Here is a 23,686-nt window from a genome sequence, read left to right as displayed (position 1 = left end):
GTTCTTTTTCTCTTGCGATCTTTTGTTTTAGCAAAAATATCATGCAGTCTTTAGTTCCGTACCCTCGAACAGGGGACTAATGTATGTTTGTTTCAGAAGAAAAAGAATTCAAATACTTGAAATGTTTCTTTTGTATTATTCTTAAACATTCAAGTCATTCTGTATAATACGTTTCTCTTTTTTTGTTTGTTTTTTTTTTACACCAGAAAAGTCCTTTAGATTTTACACGCGCATGTGTATATAGAAATATAATATATAGAAATATGCATATACATATGTATCAACTTTTCATATATGTGTACACATATTTTCCAATTGTATCAAAGCCAATTCAATGTGCTCTCAAAATATGGCCCATGTTTCCTAGGGGAACACATATCAATTCACGTAATACAACCAATAGATAAGGTTGAAGAATCCAAAAATGATAGGAAAAATGACCCGGGACCACTTGTCAATGGTGCTAACATCCGCCAAGTTGGGGATTTTGAGCTTCAGCTTGGACGAGCGCCTTCTTAGCCGGCAGTTGGCACGACTGCGCATGGCGCTGCGGTCCAACGAATGATGGCTGAACCCATCCCGTGAAGCCATGGGCTTGCGGAACTGCACTCCGGAGCTGTCAAAGGACATGACGGAGTTCCTTGAGTCACTGACGCTGCTGCCAACGTCGGACGGCATCACCTCATTGTTCATCTCCAAAGTGGTGAGAAGAATGTTTCCGTAAGCGTCCACCTTGAAACAACAAAAGACAGAGAAGGGTGGTCATGAGCGGCCACAGGAAAGGGACGGTCCTAAACCGTCTCAAACAGCGTTCAACCTTTCATACGGATGCAATGATGATGTGATATTACACTTACAACAAACTTTACTTGGGAAGAGAAAAATTTACAAGAATCATCCAAAATGCGATGGCTGACACACACACACACACAGTAATTAATGACAATATTTCATCAACTTCTGAGTCTACTGTTTCAACTGATAGGATTTGTAAATGCATGTACCCCGACTTTTCTTTGTTCCTCGAGATACAGATTTCTTCGTTGTGCATATGACCTGAGGGTGTTGCTTTGAAACGGCGCTGAAATGGAGTCCTTACGATGTGAAAGAAAAAATTAAGAGACCATTAAAACGCCCATATAAACTGACAATCAAGCAACAATTTCGAAGAATACAAAAGTGCATAAATATGAGGGTGAATAAGTAAGAGCTTGCATAAAAGACAAAGACACAAATGCTTTAATTCAGTCAAACTCTCATTACTCTGGTTTAGTCACTGAGCTTAGTCCTCACAGTTGTTGTAAGTATGAAAATGGCTGACGTATTTTGAGAAGGGAAAAATGAACTCAACGGTACTTGGATTGAAAAAGAAGCCTGCAGCAATAAAGCAGACTAGAATCTGATAATGTAATGACAATGTAATTTGTAACTTTCCGGCTTCAATCAAATGAAATACGTTACTGATTAAGTAAAGTGATGGTTAATGGGCTATTGAATGTTCGTTTTTAGCGGTGATGTGAAGCAATTCATTCAGGCGATAGTTATTTTGATGAGTGACGTTGTTCTGCTTACAAACTAAGTGCATACAGATTTATTTAGACATGCATGAACATTGTCAACGCTTATTAAATTAATTTAAATGAGCTTTTAATTAGCACAAAAATTAACTCTGCAACCGTTATAAATGGTTTACAAGAAACCTTGCGTACCTGTTCCCTCAGACGCTTCTCCTCATATCGGGGACGCTCGTTGTTGGCTTTGTTTAGCCTTTCGTTGATCTTTTTCTGCTGCTGGGGTCCCCTTCCAAAGAACACATAGTTTACGAAGGCATATTCGAGCAGGGCCAGGAAAACAAAGACGAAGCAGCCCATGAGGTAGACATCGATGGCTTTCACATAGGGGATCTTTGGGAGGGTCTCCCTCAGGTGGGTGTTGATGGTTGTCATAGTGAGCACCGTAGTTACACCTGCAAGAAATCCATTTGAATGAACCGTGTCACATTCATGCGACATGTGTCAGGGCTTTCATAGACCACTTAAAAGGGACGTCATGTGCCTACTTTATGCCCAAGGTGCAGTAATGTCACTATTTGGTAGTCTTATAGTAATGCTTCTTTTAGTGACCAAGTTTTAAGCCTGACATAACAGAACTCTTTTTTTGGGTTCCACTTTATATTAGGTGGCCTTAACTACTATGCACTTACATCATTGTGTTCATATTGAATTGCAAAACACTTTTTCTGCTATTTAGGTGGGATGGGGTAAGGGGCAAGTTTGGTGGTATGGGTAGGTTTAAGGCTTGGTGAAGGTGTAAGGGATGAGTCAACAGTGTAAATATAAATGTAATTGCAGAAATTAATTACAAATGTAATAACATGCAGGTATTTTTTAAATATAAGTACAGTGTAAAAACATGTAGGTACAAAAAAAGTGCATTGTATCAATTGATTAAGTCCATAGTAGTTAAGGCCACCTAATAGAAAGTGGGACCCTTTTTTGTTTTATAAATAAACTAAAGATTTAACAATTTCAATGCTAAAAAAGAGCAACATTCTGGCGATATACTGCAGAAAAAAAACCAGACATAGTTTCACAAAGCTTTATGTCCTAGAATGCTTTGGGCTGGTTTGCATAGCCCTGTACTTGTGAAAAAAAGATTCTTTGTCAGCTAAGCAATTGCCACTGAGATGAATTAACACAGTCTCATCCCAACTCGTCACATATTGACGCTTGGTTTTTGCGTCGCTTTTTGACGCGCAAGGTACCCCTTTAGCGTCACTTTTCGACGTGAAGGGAAGGTAATTTTTTTAAATAGGAAACACTTAGCGTATATTAATCATTTTTAAATAAATTATGCCAGTACTTGCATCTGCCTCCTATATCTTGCGTTTTCTTCACAGATGGTAGGTTTAGGGGCAGGGGTTGGGTAAGTCACTATTTTGACTGTTTACATTCAAAAATCACACCTCTACATATATGCAATAATGGAAACCTTATTATGACGATAAAATTCCCAATAGCGCGTTAGCATATCGACGCCGAAAAGTTACGCTTCCCTTCACGTCGAAAACTGACGCTAAAGGGGTACCTTGAGCGTCAAAAAGCGACGCAAAAACCAAGCGTCAATATGTGACGACTTGGGATGAGACCGGGTTGGATGAATAGGAATGCTAAGGACAGTTTTCTGAAGCTATTTTAGACATACTTGATCTACATAAACATTGGATTAGTCTTATTTTAATTTTGTACCTGCATCGCCCGCATAATTATACTTAATGCAAATCTTCCAGTGAAATCAGTGGCAAACGGAGTCAAAGTTGAAACCGCGCAAACTTTTGAGCATCACGTAAGCTTTGCTCAAGTTTATTGCATTGGGGAACACTCATGCAGTTCATGTGAAAGGGCTTTAAGTACTTTAATCAAGGTTGACAAAAAGTATAGAATATAAGATTATTTGGATATTCAAAATGATTGATCACTTCCTGTTGAACAAAACGTTAAAGGTTACCCAGGGCCACACGAGCAGCAGAAGCATCGTAGTTAATCCAGAAGGAGACCCAGGACAAGATTGTGATCAGGATGGAGGGCATGTAAGTCTGCAGGATAAAGTAGCCTATGTTTCTCTTGATGCGGAAACTCAACGAAAGCCGAGGGTATGAACCTGAGGAGACACAATTACACAGCAGAAGCCAAAAAAAGAGAGATGTCAACATGCAAGTGGAAACACAAAAGAGCAAGTGCAGGAAAAACAGATCTACAATTTGCAATTGTCAAAGTCTGCACTTTGACCACGGACAGTCATTTTCCCATTTGCTCAGATGGAGCATTTAATTTCCCCAAAGCAATGGATTCCTTCCCAGGGACTAGTTCCATTCCAATTAAACATGGCAGAAAGTCGCAAACATGGCAGATTTTTCTGAAACCCCCTTCTCAGCAGACAGCGTCTATGTCCCTCTGAGAATTGTCACGAAAGCCTGCAGTGTCTTTTTTTTTCAATTTAGCTCTTTAATACAGGGAATTCGAGAGAGAGAGAACAAATACAATTATGTAACTGAAGAGCATGTCCCGTTAATGTGTAAAATCTGGTGTACAGTTTAAGACAACTGTAAACTGCATGTTTCAATAAGCCTTTCCAAGACTGGCCTCCACATGCTTGCTTAAGACGATGCCGCTAAATGTTAGGTGCGGTATGAATAATTGAGTCATTCAATGTACTGATTATTCAAATTGCTATGGCTATTTATTAACGTTAAAGGAATATTCTTGTTTATTCCCTGCGGTTCCAATCTCGCTGAGCTTGGGCTGAAGTGAAAGGTTTTTGGAAAGTGTCAAAGTATTTGGACCAAGTGAATCGTCTATACCTGTAGTAAACCTCACTTCTCTGGACACAAGACGTAGCTCCACAATAGAGAACTGAGGCAATTCCAGTTTGTCCACACCTGTCACGGCATTGTCCCCTCCTTGCCAGAAGAACACGATATCATCTGTGGTGTACCCATCTGCAGAGATTGTAGACAGTACAATAAATGTTTAATAATGTATGTGTCTTATATAACCATATCACTGGACGATGACAGTTTCACATCTAGCAAACAGATTTCAGTGATGATTTCTAAAATGAAAATTGAACTACATGGCACAAACTACCGGAAGGCACAGAACCAATTAGTTTATTTCCTTCATCAATGGTGACAAAAATGTGATTTGTGTTTTAGTGAGGTGTAAATTGGTCTTATGTGTCGTTATCAGCACTGTTAATTGCACAAATAAATGGTTCTGCTGTGTGCCATCTAGTTTCATCACACATTTTAGAGTGTTTAATGTGCTTTCTGTATGACAAGCTGTGTCACAATGAGGAGGAAAAATGGCAAGAGGTATGCGTTTGTCAACACTTTGAATTAAAAACAAAATCAAAGAAATATTAATAATAATTCTCTGTCTCTGCTTTTCCAGCAACTAATATATACTATAATGTTGCAGCTTGGTGTGACTTAATTAAAAGCATAAAAATGGAGAAAATTGTTTGTAAAACATTTTTACGCAAATTGGTAAAATCTGATAAGTGCAAAATTTAGGCAACTGAATGAAACAATTCACATGCGAATAGCTTTATGAAAGGTATAGTATATAGGGTAGTTTGTTAACATTAGTCAATGCACTATGAACTAACATGAACAAACTATGAACAACTGTGTTTTATTAAGTAACATTAACAGAGCTTAATAAATAGTGTAATAAATATGTTGCTCATTGTTCGTTCATGTTAGTTAATACAATAACGGTAACACTTTATTTTAGGGTATCTTAACTTGTTGCTTATTAGCATGCATATTACTATAATATTAGTCATTTATAAGTAGTAATTAAGCACACATTAATGCCTTATTCTACATCCCTAATACCTACATTTAACAACTACCTTAGTATTAATAAGCAGAAAATTAGGAATTTACTGAGGGAAAAGCCATAGTTAATAGTGAATAAGTGTTCCACAATTAATAATGTTAACACATGACACCTTACTGTCTAATGTTTTACCAAATGTTTTTACAAACAATTTATGCATTAATGAACACTTTCTGCTTTGACTGTGATGTATGAATGCTTTACAAATACACTTTTTTTCATGGTTCATGAATGCGGCCCACTGTGCAGCTAGTGACACCTAAAGCATCAAGTTATTGGAATAGCAAACAGTAGTGTTCCAAAGGTAAGGACACGTTGATACTAGCAAATCTGAAACATCTCATGCCTCAGCAGACAGTAGCACCTGACCCATTGATTTGCAGTAAGCATGAAACAAAGTGTATGGTGTAATCATTCGAAACACAAATCTAGCTATTTGACTGGGCTGCTCTGATGTAACCATGATAGACAGGGCACGCCATCCTGGTACGACTGACTGATCGATAGAGCAGGGCACCTCATTGATAAACCGGCAAACACGTTCAATCTTACCTACGTCTGTCAATTGTGCCATGAGCCCTCAGTGTCAAACCCCTATAAGAACCTTTATCACTCCTGACACCCAAAGACAGAGTGGGCAGGACTGCAGATATGGGTGATTTCACTAAATGGGCTTAATGATTACGTTTGCTTACATTAGGTATCTGTGGAGCGTGACAGAGATAAGAAGTAAAAGTGAAATTGCTGTTGTCCACGGTCACGGTTTGTTCAAGGTGATGTGGTTAGAACCTGAGTCAGAGTAGGCGTTTGTGCAGTGTAGGTTGTGAAGATGATTGATGAAGATTAGACTATCAGGCCAGTGATGTGGATTATGATTCATTTCTTCAAATTTGTTCTTTTGAATGATCCGGTTCAAATGAAAAATCTGTTCATTGACATCATTGCGTGGCTTCTGATTTCCTAGTTTCCTGGTCTAAAACATTCTCAACAGCTAATGAATCTCACTGGATATGATGACGACAAAGTGTTTCACAGCTAGACATCTCCAGTTTGTAGTAACTTGCATAATTATTTGTTTAATTAATTGTCTAATAGTTTTTTTTTTAAATAATATTTTAATCATTGTGTGAATAATATGTAACCAGCTAATCCATAAACAGTAACTGTAATCTCATTATGAGCATTTTAAAATAAAATATATTCTAATTACAAGTACTTAATTTTTGGAATCTGATTACATAATCCAGATTAGATGTAATCAGTTGCTACCCAACAACACTGGGTATGAGGTGCTATTACACATCTTCTGAAGGAGTCTGGACCAAAACACGGCAAAGAAGAAACAGAAACAAGCGCTCGCATATGTAAAAAAACAACAACATCAAATTATGTTCTCTATGGATATAGTGTGCTTGTATTACATCTCAAACATAGCCAGTATGTGTATGTGCATTCACATTTCCTTTCACGTACAGCTCTCAATCTCCAGGGTGCAGTTCTGTTCATCGAGGGGGGTACCGTCTCAGGTCCATCATGCAGGCTGCTGTAGTGGTTATTCTGGGGAAAAGGACAAGAAGAAAGAGAGAGAGAGAGAGAGAGAGAGAGAACGAGAGACTCCGTTACCTTGGTAACCTTTAGGCAATCATAGCTTAGCCTTGACTGCACCATGTGAATATCTGAGTCATGAGTAATGTTTGGAATCTATTCTCTTAGTCTAAGTAAAAAAAAAATGGTAATGGTAAAATGCGAACCTCTTGGTTCATAAGAAATTATTAATTACTATAATTGTGGTAAATATAAGCTTTGTTAAAATTCACAAAAGTAGTAATAGCTACAGTTAGTGTGTTTATAAGAGAGGCTAATTATACCCTTAGTTTGCATGGCATTTATAGGGATATAGTCCATTTAGCAGATGGATGCCAAATCATAAATTTGCTTATTTTAAATGTCAATGTGAAATTTTTGTGATAAGTAATAAGAGTTCATCTCTCCTTTATGCAATATACAGTACACATTTTGAGGAATAGTTTAAGAATAATGTACTGTGTGACATCTTTCTAAGGAACTCAGACTCACTGGAAATATTTGCATGTGCCATTATTTCTGCAAAATGATTGCTTCTTGCACATTTCGCAACACTTTCAAGCTTTCATGTCCAGAAAATGGCGCTAAAAATGCATCCAGTTTTTTTTTTTTTTTTTGTGCAAAAGATGAACTTGAATCTGGTAATGTTTTATGACATTGCTTGTACTGCACAGTTTGTGAATGAAATGTCCGGTGAGTGGTGCTAAAATGTTAAAGCTCTATCATGTGTATAAATAATGTATTACCTACACTGAACCCAACAGAGCTCACTTGAGCTCCACTCAATGAGGTCATAAGGAGCATTATGAAACAGATTTATCAGAAGATCCCTGATTGGAGGATGCCTTAATCAGTTATTGACAAGAATGAGATGCGTCCAAGAATTAATTTTCAAAACCACCTGTCCAATGCTGGGCTCCTGGGATGCTCAGAGTCTTGAGCTGCAAGCAGGGAAACACCCTAGATGGTCGGCTAGACCATTGCATGGTTAGCATAAGAAACATTGCTTACTTATTCATTAAAACAGATAAGGATTATTAGTAAAACTAACTGTATGTTAGTTTCTTTTCAATTAATTGGCCAAACCAATTCACAAAATGGTTCATTAAACTGGTCTGAATAAAAATATGTTTATTCTTATAGGTACATGCAAATGAATGCTTAATTTGAGTAATATTCCTCCCCATTGCCATATCTTTCAATTCACAAATTTTCATGTGCATGTTTAACTTTGACACAATCCAATCAATCATGACACATGACAAGGACATTTACATCTAACCTGGCATGACATAAGAGTATGGTAAGTAAATTATGAAAATGTACTATTTTAGGTGGATTATTCTTCATTTTCTCATATCTTCACCTGTTATAATGTTGCAACTGGAAATTCTTTATTATATTATATTATATTATCCTGCTTAATCTGTGTACACACAAAACACTGAGTACGCTAAATTCAGAGCACATCATCAACAAAATGCAAACTGGCCAAATTTTAACAGCTATGCAGAACATTTTGACAATGCTTCAAATTAAAACTCATTTTTCAACACTTTGCACAGATGCTTCTGGGTAACTTGAGACAAAACGCAAGCTAGTTAGCAGTCGCTGATCAGAAATGCATCTCTCAGCACCCACAGCATTTCAAGTAATCGTTCACACAAAAAATGAAACATCTGTCCTTATTTTGTCATATCCTCCCAAAATGTATGATGTTATTTCTTCTGTTGATCACAAAAGAATAATGTTTTTGCAGTTCCTTCCCACATAACAACCATGAGTGTTAAATAAATAAATAATAATAATAATAATAATAATAAATTAGTTTGGATTTACAAGAAAACCATTTTTCTACTTCAAAATTTCATGCTTTAAGTGCGTTACTTGCCACTTCTTTGTAATTGTCTGTGAAATTTACTAGCTATTTTTGAGAATTATTTCCGCCTTTAAAATATGTGAATATTCTTAATTTCTCTTAGTGTTACAAATAATTTTTGGGCTAATTTATAGTTGCATTTATATTCTTTCCTCATATGCAGTATATCCATATCATATTTATTCATTGATATGACAGTCTTATTCTCCTCTGACCTCATTCTCTTATCCCTGTTCACATTCCTCTTGTCTGACTTTGTGCTGGTTTGGGAATTATTGGATCCATATACTCAGTGCTGACTCAGTCTCTCCAGGGACCTTCTAGCTGGTCAAATCTGATGCTGACAGACGTGTGCACTTTAGTGAACAGCTCTGATGTATGGAGTATTGTGATGGACAATAACAATCATTTGAGACTGTAATCTATAAAGTGAATATGTGGGATTCTTCAAAGCTGCATGGATTCAGATTCAGATTAACACAATGTTCTAACCAGACACACCAAAGCATGTGATAAAAAGTTATTTTCAATGTTAATCAGCATTTTTGCTCTAACCATCCATGACAGAGAAACACAATGAGTAACAAGGGATTCTAGTTTCGAATGTGGCTTTGCAGCTGAAAGCTCAGGTACTGATTGGGTTTTGTAAAATCTTTTGGTAACACTTTAGTATAGGGACCAATTCTCGCTATTAACTAATTGCTTATTAGCATGCATTTTATTAACATATTTGCTGTTTATAAGTACTTATAAAGCACATATTCTGCATGAACATATTCTACAACCTGAATTCCGTAAATGTTGGGATGTTTTTATTTTTTTATTTGAATAAGATGAAAACTGAAAGACTTTCAAATCACATGAGCCAATATTTTATTTACACTTTTTTTTAGAGTGCATAAAAAGATTGTGGAATATTTTAAAAACAACATCAATTTGCAAAGGGTTTACAAATCTCATCATCTACAGTCCATAACATCATCAAAAGATTAAGAGAAACTGGATAAATCTCTGTGCGTAAGGGACAAGGCCGAAGACCTTTGTTGGATGTCTGTGGTCTTCGGGCACTCAGACGACACTGCATCACTCATTGTCATGATTCTGTCATTGACATTACTAAATGGGCCCAGGAATACTTCCAGAAACCACTGTCTGTAAACGCATCGGCCATGTCATCTGCAGATGCCAACTAAAGCTCTATCATGCAAAAAGGAAACCATATGTGAACATGGTCCAGAAGCACCATCGTGTCCTGTGGACCAAGGTTATCAGCATTCAAAAGCCAGCATCTCTGATTGTATGGTGTGCATAACTGCATACGGTATGGGCAGCTTGGATGTTTTGGAAGGCACTATGAATGCTGAAAGGTATATAAAGGTTTTAGAGCAACATGCTCCCCCCCAGACGATGTCTATTTCAGGTAAGGCCTTGTTTATGCAAAACCATATACTGCAGCTATTACAACAGCATGGCTTGGTACTAGAAGAGTCCAGGTGCTGAATTGGCCTGCCTGCAGTCCAGATCTTTGACCTATAGAGAACATTTGGCTCATCATTAAATGAAAAATATGCCAAGGATGACCACAAACTCTTCAGCAGCTGGAAACCTATATCAGGCAAGAATGGGACCAAATTCCAACACCAAAACTCCAGAAACTCATATCCTCAATGCCCAGACATCTTCAAACTGTTTTGAAAAGAAGAGATGCTACACCATGGTAAACATGCCCCCGTCCCAACTATTTTGAGACCTGTAGCAGGCATCAGATTTGAAATGAGCTCATTTTGTGCACACAATTTTAAAATTTCTCAGTTTAAACATTTGTTATGTTATCTATGTTCTATTGTGAATAAAATATTTGCTCATGTGATTTGAAATTCTTTTAGTTTTCATTTTATTCAAATTTAAATAACGTCCCAACATTTCTGGAAATCAGGTTGTACTTATCCATTTTATTGCAAGTTAGTACATAGTCCTTCCCCAGAACTCAATGTGGCAACACATATGTGAAAATTACCTTGTGTTTCACAATAAATATGAGCAAAATCATGATACCTCTATGCATTTTTGTGACAGCTGCCATTTCACTGAAAGATGGAGACTGACTCATCTCGTCTATGATGTTGCGATTGACAAATGACCTGATCTGTCTTTCACTTATATGCAAGACAAACAGACAAATAATCCCATTGTGATAATGAAGTAAAAATACTGCACTGTATATAGTTTAGAATAGAAACTGCAGTATATAGAATATGATTGGTTTTCTAAATTCAATTGACAAAAAGTACATTTTGAACCCTGCCATTATGAAAAGAAATTCAAATAAAATGAAAACTGTAAATGTAGTTTAAAAAATAATTTAAAACCCCACAAATATATGTTCTTGCTTTAACTGCATAAAATGTGCACCATTTAAAATGATGATGATGATGATTATTATTATTATTGGATGTAATCCAGAAGTAGTCATAGTGCATTACTTTAAAATCTGTAATATTTTCATTATATTACCGTAAAGCAAGTGATTAGTAATTGATACTGGAACATATTTATAAAATAAAACTCTAATTTCTTGTAGTGTTGTATATAACCTCAACAGACAATAGCAGTGAACATGGCAACAGCAAATGGCATACACATGATGGTGGAGTTAAATTAGGTAACGGAGCATGGGTGTAACATAGTAATGTAGGTATTACACTGCCTTCTGTGCATTTCACTGTGAGCGTCCTATAATTAACACGGAGGGTTGTGTTTGTTTTTAGCTTCAAAACGTTTCGAATCGCAACCCCTGTATGTGGCTAAGGAGCAAACAATATCCGCAAAAGCCCTTTATTTATATATAACATGCTTTATGAAATGACAGCTGCTAGTTTGTGTTTTTCCTCTGTTTTCCTTTCATGTCATTCATATTTCTTTATTAGCATGCTTTCTTGGAAATGTGGAGTAAACAGTCAGTTACCTTAGCTGCTCAATGTAAACAATCTATAAAATACTTTGCTTGCTTAAAACCCTTCAATATGAGCATTAGCTTTCTCCTCCAAATCCCCATAAAGCACAAACCACTGCATATTTATAAATCTGTGCATTTGTGGGTCATATGGAGGATGCTTTGCATACGTACTGTAGCTGTACTAAAGCTGACTAAGGCACATTAATTTGAAATCCCTTTTTAGACAGAGCAGGGCATGATATGATAATTAAACATTAACAACAGTCCTGACTCATGAATAATTCACAGCCAGCAAAGACCCATCTTAAGACATTATTAAGAGTGGACGTATCGATACTGCAAACATCCAAGCTCTAGTTCCCCTTGCATTTAAATTCTCTACAGTGGTGCAGGTTTGAGAGACCCCCGGGGGGAAAAAAACAACCGACCTGTGGCCTCGCTGCGATTCCTCCTGTGCCAGAGCCTCTTAGAAGAGGAAACAGTTTGTCATCTTTCATTATTGATAGTTTGATTGAGTGGGGCACCCAGAGCGAACTCTCTGTCTTGCCGGTGTGGTTCTGGGTTAATGCATAGCAGAGTGAGAAGGGAGAGTGCTTTGTTTTTATTCTTGCGCCTCTGTTTGTCCAAAGAAGGATGTCATTTGAGACAACAGTTCTTAGATGTTCCATCTTATGTGCAGCCACTTAGAGGTGGGTTCTAATGGTTGACTGTTAGTTCCACTTTATAATTTGTATAAGAATTTCACCAAATTGTACATTATTAAACCTTGTCTAAACTGAATATGAGCAGCATGATACGATGAATCAAAATCAAACATAACCCATCATAATCATTGTACTGGATGTGGCACAGTGTGGCCTATATTGTTATCCTATATAATGACAGTCCTAACGTTTATTAGGACGTTACGTTAACAAAATTTCTTCAACACTGATATTACGTTCCTTTCTGCACATTTCACAGCAGCGTCAAAGTTGTCCAATGTCCAGTGAGTGTTGCTAAAATGCGCATTCAATTTTGTGACTGTGGCCACATTTTTATTGTGTTGTTTCAGGAACGGATTGTGGTGGATCAGAATTTAAATGTCCGGCAAGTGTTGCTAAATAGTTAATGCTCTATTGTGTTAATGTGTAAATAACAAACTCCCTACACCAAACCCAACCCTTAACATACACAGTAGTGTTAACGAAAGCAAAAGTGATATAAAAATGCATTCACTGATACTATTTTAACTTCCTTCTACACATGGTTTAAGCTGTTTTGTCAAATCATAGTTTCACAGAATAAGTGCTCTGGTACTTATTCTACGTACCAGTTAAAGTACCAGTTTTCAAATCTCGGAGCATGATAAATTTGTTTTGAAGTCATGATATTGTGCAAGGAATTGAGCAAAAATGAGGCTTTCTTAATCAAAACTCTGGCTCTGTAAATCCTACTTTGTGTAAAAAGGAATACAATTTGGTGGAGTTTTACTGTCTCTAGTGTTCATCTCAACTGGAAATTGTAGCAATTTGTGCATATAGGTATCATTTTTATTTGTATTTTGAAGAATTAAAGAGTAGTTCAGATGATGAAGGTGCGATCATATTACTGCAGTCTTGGGAAAGAGTCCTGACTAATTAATTTCTCCAACGATGCATCATACTACGGTAGTTAAGCAGTGAGTTACATTGTTGCATGGTATTTCCCTGATTGGCTACTGTAGATTTATGCAACCTCTGGGTTCAACTCCCGATGCGAGTATCTTTAGCAGATCAGGCAACTCAACTGGCTAAAGGAAAATCATTTTCTATATGCAATACAATGCTTTTTTGAGAGTAAGCACCACCTTGATGTAGAAGTTTGTCCAAAAGGAGATGAACAGTTCAAACAAGGAAGTTCGAAGCAGAGTCGAACTCAGAAAAGGCAAATCATCTTCATGTGATCACACTTTCCACCCAATATCATTAGCACCTTCATTTTCAACACAGTGCTGTGAGCCATTAACAGATATCTTTCACACACCTCAAATAGAAGCTCTCCCATAGATAGCCTGCCCTCTAACTGTGCTAGCAAGTGTGCCATTTTACCTATAATTAAAGTTAAACTAAGAACTTTGATACTGATATGAACAATTAATTCACGAATGATGTTGCATAAAATGGTTGCAGGCTAGATACAAACAGGAAGTTTGGACCGAGTGAGTGAAACCTATTCATATTTTTTTTTCAGTTTATTACAATCACCTTAAAGTCTGTGTCAACCGGACGTTGCGACCAAATTGTGACCCATTAGAATGTTGAATTAGGAAAAATAGAGGGAGGGGCTAGATTTCAGCGCACACTCTCGACATCTTTAGCTCACTGCAGACTAACACTTGAGGACATCAATTTGAAGGAAGGAACATCGTTTCCGAGGGAAAGCTAATTTTCAGATCAATTTTTGACCAAAGATTATGAAGAAAAATATATTTTTTTCTGTGGATTAATTGTTCACCACACGACTAATAATGTGCACTAACAAAGTAAATAGGGGCAGTTTTGATTTCATGCAGACAATGAGGTTACAACAGCAATGGCATTTACCTCAGTCCGTAAAGAACAGTGCCATCTGGATGGAGCCGAATCATTCGGTTCTTCACCGTCACACCGTGCAGGAAAGACTTCTTGTCATTCAGGAAGTAGGTATCTGGGAGCCATAACTGATCAGCCACACGGTTGTCCAAAGTGAGGTTCAAAGCCATCTCAGAATAGGCCAACCGTTTGTCCCTCCAGCTTTGTTGGAAATACATGGTGATGGTGTAGTCCTGCACCAAAATCAGATTGAGGTGTGATAAAAGTCTTTATTTTTTACAGTTGTTTCCAATGACATATCATACTTTATATGCAAAAAGATTTTAATCTTAATCGAGTATTATTTTTCAAATGAAATTATAAAAAAAATCAAGTTTGCTCTGGTTTGACAGAATTGGAAAATGCAGAAAGGCAAACTCATTATACAGAAGGTAATGAAAACATTATGAAATGTGTTAAGATGTGTACCAACATTGATATTGATTAAATAAGCAGCAAAATATACTGTTTTGATGGGATTAGGTCCATCTGAGCTGTGAACTTTGGATGTAGGCCAAAAGGGATTGGCTAAGGACACTCTTAAAATCCACTGATATTGCTTCAACGCTAACTGTGAACTGCATTTTAATGATAAAGCATTCTATATAGATACTAGTCTAATGTAATAAGCCTACATTTAATTGTGCTGCATGATTTAAGGAATTGGTCAGCAAAGACGTAAAGTGCTTGATTCACTCAGCAAGGCTCTTGTTTGCAAACTGTAGATTTCAGCCAATATTTTCTGTACATTTGATGACCGATAAACATCATAACCAAATGCAAGCTTTAAATTTGAGTAATTGCTTGTAAGTACATTCGACAATATACCCAAATTTCAAAGACAATACAGGCAATAATGAAATTACAGATGCATTTAAAGTTAGCATGAAATTGAAGTTCACCCAATCTATTTTCTAAATGCATGTTTTTTTTATTTTCTTTGTCTATGATCCATTACACTCGGATGTATGGCACAAAATGAAAGAAAAGATCTGTCACTATGCTTTCATCAGTTGTCTTTTTTTTCTTCCAGCCCTTTGCCTCTCTTATGTAGCAAAGCACCTTTCTCTACATTTTTTAATGTCCAGGGAAAGGGAAGTCAAACAAAACATCCGACAGAAGAACTCGTGGGGTACAGTATCTTCAAAACACCACAGTACAAAGAAATTCCAGCAGCACCTTCATGATGGATAAATCAAAGAGACACACTTGTTCTTGAAGAGAAGGGGGGGAAAGTGAAGGAAAACAACTTCATACTTGAGTGAATACTTCGAACAAATTAAAATAAAATCTTTTGACTGAAACTGTATGGAAATTTGGCCATAAATGGAGGGACCGTAATTGGAAGAAAACATGGCATCATCTCTGTGTCTCTGATATCTGTCTTCTTATGACACGTTTTAATGACTTTGCTAGACCTTACAAAATAGTTTCTCAAACTAGTATAATAAATGATCAAAAATGTTGATAGTCAACATCAGAAGGCCAAACTAAATATTATGAATATTATATTAATTTCTAACAAGCTTTGCGAGTTTTACAAAACTGCAAGGTAAATCTGCCCTCTGCCAAGTGAACAGTTGTTGTGATGATCCATAGAAGCGACAACAACAAAGAAGCCGAGCTACATTCCACAATGTTATCACCACAGATGAGGACATACTGTAGAAAACATCATGGGTAACAGTTTATATAACTGTTTGTTTGATTCACGTGTGACTAGAAGGTAACTTTCACTATAAGGTGAGTGTGAGCTAGTGTGCTGTCCCTTCAATGTCAATTTCATGTAAAGATCTAGAAAAATCTCACTGTCATCGGATTTTAATTGAATTTCACTTGGAGCTTGATAATGCTGCGACCAGAGCTAATGAACACACCTGCAGTTTAATGCAAGCATCACATGAAGGAGATGGCTTGCAGCATAAACGCTGTCTAAACCTGATGACGGGTTTACAACAATTCGTTCTACAGCAGTGATACTCACAGGAATTAGTCAGATTAAGAACAAAAACTATTTTATAGTAAATACATTTGGGTTTTAAACTAGGAAATGCTACACTAGATGTTCCTGCTACATTCAATTCGCTGAGCTGCAAATGTCCAGATTAGGGTCAATACAATTTAGTTTGAATGCATTTTAAGTATTGTTTTGTTTTTGGAAGAATTCCAAGTTTACAATGGACTATGGGTGTATATTTCTTTGCTGTTAACCTTTAATGTCACAGTTCTGGCCCGTCGCGAGTGAATAGTTTGGGCCAATCAGCAATCTCTCAACAACTTTTAAAAATTTAGCTAAAAAAGCTACCTCTCTGAAGTGAAATATATATATATAGTCTAAAATGTCTGTTTAATTCTGCCCAAAATCACTCTAACACACATCACGGTGTAATTACGACTTCTAGGAAGTTCCTTGGAACACTTAAACGAAGCACATATTTAACCAGTAGCCAATTTTCTACTCCATTTTGATTGCCTCATCAACCTTTTTCTCAGAGGCAAAACTGGACAGTGAGAAATGTCAGAGCTGTAAAATGAACTTGCCCCATACATAATCTTCAAAGTACCTCTTTGAAAGAAGCGTTTAGTTATGAATTTTTCTGTGAAGAAAAAAAAAAAGTGAAATTGTTTCCTAAAAATGAGGAGCTAATGTATTCTGAGCACAGTTTCTTCTGTTCACACATCTGCTTGGCTGGGTTTATTTTAGTCAGGTGAAGACTGCTGCCTGCGATGACTGTTGAAGGGCCCTCTCTGGTGACGAGGACACGGCATGCTTTAGGGGCCTCTGGGAACTGAAGTCCCCGCAAGTGCCATAAGTTCAGCCATCTAATTGACACAGAGGGTCTTAAGGTAGTGAATCGCACCCAAGCCCACTTGAGAGGTTGACCTGACCTCTGGTTTCCCTCCAAATCATTTATATCTTTCCATGTTTTCAGTCACACTTTACATACAGTATATAGTGAATTTCCTCATTGCTACTGTCTTTAGCAAGCCATGTTCTTTGCATCAGTCTTTTCTCAAACTATAGAAATAATTTGGTGCAAGTCTTACATTTGTATATAATAATTATTATTTTATTAAATTTTTTTAAAATGGGGAGTGCTCTTTGCTTTTTTTTTTTTTTTTGATTAGTCCAAAAAAAAAAAAAATGCATTAAATCGTATCATGGTTCAGACCCAAAATACAGTGTAAAAAGTGATCTGCAGGGAAAAGGGCTCTAGTTAGGAGCAAGCAATCAAACTAATGTAGAAGCAGCTTTATTCTTCTGGTGTTCTCTGAAAATTTCCCAATAAGAAATCTAATCTAGGATCATATATCCTGCTGTGAAACCATTATTATCCGACAGTAACCTGAGGAAAACCGATCCAGGTGCAGCACTTCCTCTCTGGGGTGCTTTATGGATTCAGGCCACAGTCATTGAAGCCCAGGCGCTAATAAAACCAAAGTCCCTGACTCTGCATGAAGAAATGATGAATGCAGTAAGTCTGCATGGGGTCTCCACGGTAAGTATGTATAGGGAGTTGTCAGCAGAAATTTAGACGACTGCTCTTTAAGTAAACTGCTTTTTAAGGGCTCCAGGGTGGTGTTTAACTTGAGGTGATGGTCCAGAGCCAAAAGGTCTACTGATGCTACATAATTGGTCATGACCGCAGTTATACATAATCACGCATACTGATCATTTTCTTACATAACACCTTGAAGACTCAATAGAACAGCCTTTAAACGTACAGCATTTTTTCTAAATAAACAGCTAAATTATTCAGTAAATTCCAAACTTGTATTCAAAGAAAGTCTGTAAAACTACATCCCAGTGTGCTGTGTTTATATAAAGGAATTTTCCATACTGATTTTTTTTCTTTCCAATACAGGTGTTTGCATATATTTTGAATTGCACATTGCATTGTGCAATTTTAAGTTTGAAAAAAAAAAAAAATATCTGTAGATTCCCTGATGTCTGTAACTTTCTGCAAGGGCATTAGCTGTTTTCTTACAGTGTAGAACAATAATTAAACACATTAAACCAAATAATATATTGACTTGTAAACCTTTTTGTAATGCTTATAGTGCATCAGACACAATAATGAATATTGACATATCAGGTTCATCTTTATGATAGCCTAACAACAATCAGCAACAACAGCAATCACAACAATAGTGAATAATGCCAAATTAATGTTACTAACCATGTTGACTTCTGAAATGGAGTCAATACTGGCAATATTTATACTCATTCCCACAATGACTGGAGGACCTAAAGAAAAGAAGACAAAAAAAAACAAAGAGAGAGAAAAGTTTAGGCAATTATAACATAATTGCTTTACAGCAACATCAATCAGTAAGAAGTGTATCTACAATGAGGAGCAAAACAAGAATCTAAACATAAAAGTGAAGAAAAAGCCAAATACACTTCAACTTTTCACTTGGTACTAAGTGCTTCCAAAAGACACTAAAGTGGTAAACAGTCTGTTCTCATTGTATCAACCTGTAACCTTGTAAACACAACTTTGTTTCCAGGCGGAATTCATTCTGAGTGAGCTCTTACTCCTGGATGTTCTGTAAAGCTTACCAATCAGAATATAGCTTGCCAAAAAAAAAAAAAGCTTTCCAGATTTGTGTGCAATATGCATCAGATGGTCAGTGAACAGACTGTGGGTGTGCGGTCTGAGACTGAGACTATTATCAGACAAACAACCTTGTAAACATTGGCAGAGTTTGCCTTTTCTGTATACAAGTGAGAATGGCTGTGTTATAAAAGGTTCCAAAAAAATGAATAAAGCATAGAACACATTGCTACAAAGAAAAAAAATACAGGACAATGGGACAGAATTACTCATGGCATTCATTATTTAGCCAAAGCATTTACTTCAAATAATATGCCTTCCTTTAATTGGTTTATATACATTGGGAATTGGGTTGCACTATTTTACAGTACTGCACTTACATGTACTTACAGTGTACCTACAGAAAATAGTACTGGTAATATAAGGTAACTACATGGGGTAGGTTCAGGGTTAGTATACCTAATTATTGTAATAAGTACATAGTATGCACTTGAGTAACAGGACTGTAAAATAAAGTGCTACCGGGAATTGTTTACAAAACATATGCACACCAATCTGAGGTTTTGAAGCTATAAGCAGATGGAAAACTCATAAAAAATAAGATTCCTCAATTATATCAAATTATGTGATTATGCATATTAATACAATCAATTCTAAATCTTATTTAACATTATTATTATTATAAGCATATTTACATAAATGTAATAATGCCGCATTTTAAAATATATCTTTCATAGGAGAGCAGGTGTGTTTCCACATTTGAATTGTGATAGCAGAGATTTTTCAGAGACAAACATAAACAATTCAGAGGTGTGTTTAACATGGTGGAGTTTCTTTTGAAGAATCCATGTGTGTGTGTGTGTGTGTATGTCTGTATGTATTTGTTTGTTTGTTTGCCCATGAGTGCCATGATAACCAAGATAAGAGAATTGGCTACTGGTTAACATTGTCCTGCAGTCCAGATGGCCAAAGCAACATCAGGAAGAAAATAAAAATCATGTCCGAGACAGATACATTTATTACATTTATAAGATTACAAAGTAAAAAGTCAATCAATATCAATCAATCGATCAATCAATCAATCAATCAATCAATCAATCAATCAATCGATCGATCGATCAATCATATATTTGGACTAACATCCACCAATGAATCATGCACAGTAAGGCTTAGAACATCCAAATGTTCCCCTTGACATATTCATAAGGTCTTGATAGATTCATAAGGGAATCAGTCTTTTAAGGTTCTTTCAGTGAATCAGTTGATTTAGTGTACAAAAAATAAATAAATAAAAAAAGTCTGTTTGTTCCCCTATTCAGTATTATTTAAATTCTGCTAATATATACATTTTTGTACATTTTACTTTTCCTTAAAATTTTTCTTTTTTCTTTTTTTTACAGTATATTTTCTGAGATTTCCTATGCTTGTCATCCATCTTCTGTGCTCTCTTAAAAATATCTCTAAGATGTCATCCAGACCCACTGAAGAAAAAAAAAAACATCGTTCTTTTGACTGCAGTTTTGAAATATTTACTAACTGAGCACTTGACTGAGAGTGCAGCCTTCCATATCTCTGTGTATCCTCTCCATCTTCTTTGTGCAGTGGTACTTTTCACCCCCATCTTTTCACTGCTGACATGTTTGCACGGCGTCCCGCCTCACTCTTAAATGCCCGCAGTTCTGTTAATCTCTCACCCCACCTCATAAAATCAGAAGAGGGAGAGAAAGAGAGAGAAACGGCACTTGCGGAGCAAAGGCAAAACTGGAGCTATTTTCCTGTGCGCTTTGTGAAGGCAACCAGCAAGAATTTTCCCAGGAGATGTCAAAGTATATTCATTGGCTAGTTGTAAACAGCAAAGCCTGAAATCTTCCGCACGCTCCTGCCGCTACATATTTTTGACCCGGGCTTCCATGAAACCAAGGAACATTGGAGAACACTTGCACCGGATACGCTCTCCCTCGGCTTCCATGCCGCAGCTCGAAATAAAACCACTTACCGGAATCTGAGGCTCTTAGAGAGTAAGAATGTTTTGGCCTACTCTCCTACTACTCCGGTCGTTAGGAAGTGCTGCGAATGTTAGCAATCTTCCTTATAAACACTTGTGCTGCCGCAGCTTAAAAGAATATTCTGGGTTCAAGATGCTGTTATTTATTTGCAAAACCACATTTAGTCTGTTGAGGGTTTAAAGCTCAATTGCCTAAAAATGTCTGGGCTACTTTTTAGGCAGATACAATTCTGTTTGTGTGAATTATGTAGTCCCAGGAGTTTTTTAGGGGTGAAAGATCTTGAGATTGTCTGCCAGTTCCCTGCCTGAGGCTTTAATCTAACCCAAAACAAAAGGAGGAAAGTCTTTGATACAGGCTAACTCAACATACCTGTACAAATGTTATAGAAAAACTTTGTAAATGTATTGTATCATTTTAATTGAATGTTTACATCATTAGTAAATCCCAGAGCACTATATATTCACAAATCTTAAAAATTAGCAACTAGTTCAGAGACTCTAAAATAAAATGTTACCATACTTTTTTTTTCCATTCAGGTTTATGCAGAGGCATAAATACGCAATCAGTTGGCTGATTCTCCAGAAATGTACAGTATTGGCTCAAACAATGTCTGAAAAGTCTGAAATCTGTTTGTCATAAAAAAATAATAATAATAAAAAAAAAATAAAGATTTTGGGTGCAATAAAAGATAAGCTCAGCATTGGTAGCATAATGTTTGAGAAGACACTTACATTGGAAGTCACTGGGGCCAAATTTCGGAGTATGTGATGCTTAATAAAGCAGAAATGTGACGCTTATAATTTTATTTATTTATAATAATAATAATGATAATGTCAAAACGTGTGTATTATTTGAGCTATAAAGGTCTTCAGGGCTTTGCGTTCGCAAGACAATGAAACTGCAACAATTGTTTTGACAGAAAATATTAGTATGTTTTTTTTTTTTTACACTAAAATCATGTTAATATGCATACAGTTTATATCAGGTGGCAGTTAGTCATAATCAACATTATGCCACACATTATGTCGACTGATCTTAACTTGTACTGATCCGGGAATATTATCTCTGATTTGATAATAAAACAGAAACAAGGCCATTCATCAGGAATGTATTTCGACTGCATATAATGACATTTAAAACATCTTTAAATGAAATCACATGATGCAAAGCTTTGTCTAAAGAAACATAAAATGGCCGATCATTTCAACTTGAAGCTGTCAAATGTTCAATAGGACTATTTGTGCCATTACTCATTTTGAATACCGTGACATTTTGAATTTATTTGGTTAATGCTCCGTGGCACCTGTACACCCCTCTTTCTGAACCCCACCACCAGCACCACCTCAGGAATTCAGTGCGTTTCCACCAATTTTTCCCTCTCCAACTGCACTGGCAGATGGCACCATCATCTGTATACATATTTAAATGACAAATGTAAGGCAGGTGGCTTCTCTAGAGAAGCTATCTCCATTCAGATGGCCACTTTTCTCCCCCAATGCCTTTGTTTCGCTAAACCGAGGCCAGATCACATGGAGCCAGGCCCCGACACAGCAAAAAAAGAGAAAACCAGGTAGAAACAGCAACAATAGCAGTTCTGACGGAACACAAGTGCCAAGGAGACTGCGTCCCGGGCTGAATTCTCATGGGTCGCCGCTTTTTCCCTAAGCAGGTTTTCACTGACACAGCAATGTATCTCTCCTGCAGGTAATGATGACGGTAATGCCTAGCGTTTGTGTTGAACCTCTTTCCTTAGGAGAGAGCTGAAAGTGCTTACTGGTGGGGGGTGAAGGAAACTCATAGCAGTCGATCTGGGTGATGTATCGCCGCAAGTCTTCGGCATAACAGCGGATTGCCAAGAATGTATCGCCCTAATTAGTTCAGAAGTTGATGAGCTCTCGCGGCATAACGGAGGATAATATAAATATGTCTCAGTTTGTGCTAAACAAATACATACCTATGGGTCAGCAGTCCCTTACCGTAGGTAGGATCATGTGAGGTGCCCCACAGCGCCCTCTACTGATGCTAACGGGTCTTACAGGGCTATTGCATCTTTCTACGTTTGCTGTAAAGCATTCTGTTTCATTCCGGAGACAAGATATCTGTGTATATATATATAGGACAAGAATGTGTGTGTGTGTGTGTATATACATATAGATAAACAGACAGACAAATAGATTTTCCTACAAACACAATATTAATACATTTCTAAGCATTTTATGAGTAAATGTTTGCAATTGCATGTGAATTAGAGTAAGGACAGGCCCACATGCCTTTCATCAACGCAGTCACGCACAGCACCATACATGGAGAAATAGAGTGGCGAAGAAAATACCACTCTTCCACCCGATTCAAAATTCTAATCATCAACTCATTGCTTAGCAACAGAAGGGTTCCATAGCAACAAGGCAGCATTGTCACTCTTACATTGCAATGAGAGACATGGTGCTTTTCATACATTATATTCAATCTGCTTCATTTTTCCCTCTCATGAATGGCCAAACGTTGGCATCGTGTCCTTTTGTCAGATGAGGAGCATATATGACGACTCTGTTAAATCATTAGAGATGGGACACAGAGGATTGGACACATATATTAATAGATGTTCCAGGTGCATGTTTAAAACATGAAGCGTTCGCATGTGCCAGGATGAAAGGAGAATACTTATATGTCCCTCTACCTGACATTTATAGCTATTAAAGCATTATT

The 23,686-nt window shown here is 36.8% G+C and overlaps 1 pseudogene across 1 annotated transcript in view; it reads right to left on the bottom strand.

Moving 5' to 3' along the window:
* Positions 1-378: 378 nt before the first annotated feature.
* The window catches only part of LOC306862253 (gamma-aminobutyric acid receptor subunit beta-4-like), a 41,281-nt pseudogene continuing 17,973 nt past the window's right edge, over positions 379-23,686 (bottom strand). Inside the window, exons 3-10 of the transcript in view lie at positions 18,597-18,664; positions 14,389-14,609; positions 6,879-6,962; positions 4,361-4,498; positions 3,508-3,660; positions 1,710-1,966; positions 1,005-1,094; positions 379-732 (exon numbers count right to left, since the gene is read on the bottom strand). The product of the transcript in view is annotated as a gamma-aminobutyric acid receptor subunit beta-4-like (transcript). The remainder of the gene's footprint in view (positions 733-1,004; positions 1,095-1,709; positions 1,967-3,507; positions 3,661-4,360; positions 4,499-6,878; positions 6,963-14,388; positions 14,610-18,596; positions 18,665-23,686) is intronic.

The sequence above is a fragment of the Barbus barbus genome (assembly GCF_936440315.1).
Source record: "Barbus barbus genome assembly, chromosome: 43".
Taxonomy (NCBI): domain Eukaryota; kingdom Metazoa; phylum Chordata; class Actinopteri; order Cypriniformes; family Cyprinidae; genus Barbus; species Barbus barbus.
The sequence above is the reverse complement of the archived record's forward strand: the minus strand, read 5'-3'. Positions and strand labels throughout refer to the sequence as shown.